The sequence below is a fragment of the Callorhinus ursinus genome, unplaced genomic scaffold (genome assembly GCF_003265705.2).
Source record: "Callorhinus ursinus isolate GAN/ISIS: 27379988/994484 unplaced genomic scaffold, GSC_fseal_2.0 scaffold7, whole genome shotgun sequence".
Lineage (NCBI taxonomy): Eukaryota > Metazoa > Chordata > Mammalia > Carnivora > Otariidae > Callorhinus > Callorhinus ursinus.
In genome coordinates, this window is record NW_027397069.1 from 69,761,524 (window position 1) to 69,762,625 (window position 1,102).

The window sequence follows — 1,102 nt, forward strand, 5'->3', positions numbered from 1 at the left end:
AAGGGTAGGTGAATCTGCAGGTCTGGGGTGAGAAATGACAGTGATCACCAGGGGGAGGCAGGATGACCAGAGGATGATGATGGGGTAGGAAGGGTCCCCCGTTCTGCAGAACATCTCTATTTATACAGGACCCTTTCTGTGAGTGTGGAGAAAGGCAGTCAGGAAACCTTCACTGCTGAAAAGAAAAACCACAATATCATGCCTTGTTTTCTCCCACCTCTAAGCTGGGAGATCATTTTTAAACTTAAGATCTCCTAGGTGCTCTAGGTTTTGTATCCAAAGGAGACATGAGCTCATAAAAGCAGACGGCTATCAGGTTCTTAATCTTAGAACCTACCGATGTGTTAAAATGAAAAAATAAATTAACACTGCCACTTCAGTACCTAAATGAATGGGTTTTGGCCAGCCTCTGCAGGAAGCTTCTGCCGGAACTCAGTAAATGATTTCCATTTGAAAACACAGCTCAAGGACCACTTAATAAGTGCAATATGACGATAATGTTGATTCACATAACCGCACCTTATATGCAGTTAAGCAAATGTTCCCGGGGAACAGTAATAATGAACCCGATCTAAGACACACCTAAGGAAAGGAACCCCTTTGGGATCAGGAAGCAGTGTGGTCAGAGGCAATTCTAAAATAGCTGGCCAATCATTTTGCTGCTTTAAAGATCAGCCTCCCTAACTTGCTCACCCTGCATCCTTACTGCTAATCCCGAAGGCCACCCTAAGCAATTCTTTGGGCCAGGAATGTGGCAGTTTAGGGAAAGGCGTGGAGAAGCAGGTCGCTAGAGACTGGGACTCCGCAGGGAGACCTCAGGAACGAAATAGGTCACCGAGCTCCCAGGCGGTGCTCCTCTGCCCCCACCCCAGTGCAAGCACCAGACCCCCAGCTGGGGTGGGACGCGGGGCCGCAGACTGGGAGGCCCAGGGTGCAGATCTCCGCCTCCAGGTTCTCTCCCTCCCAGGAGGGGTGCGGGGGGCTCTCGCTGCGCGCGGTCCGTCCTCGCCCGCCGGTGCGTTCCGACCCGTGGGGGCGCGCGCCGGCCTCCCGGGGCTCGGGCGGGCGGGCAGCCGGGCGCGCACGGGCGGGCGGGCTGGCG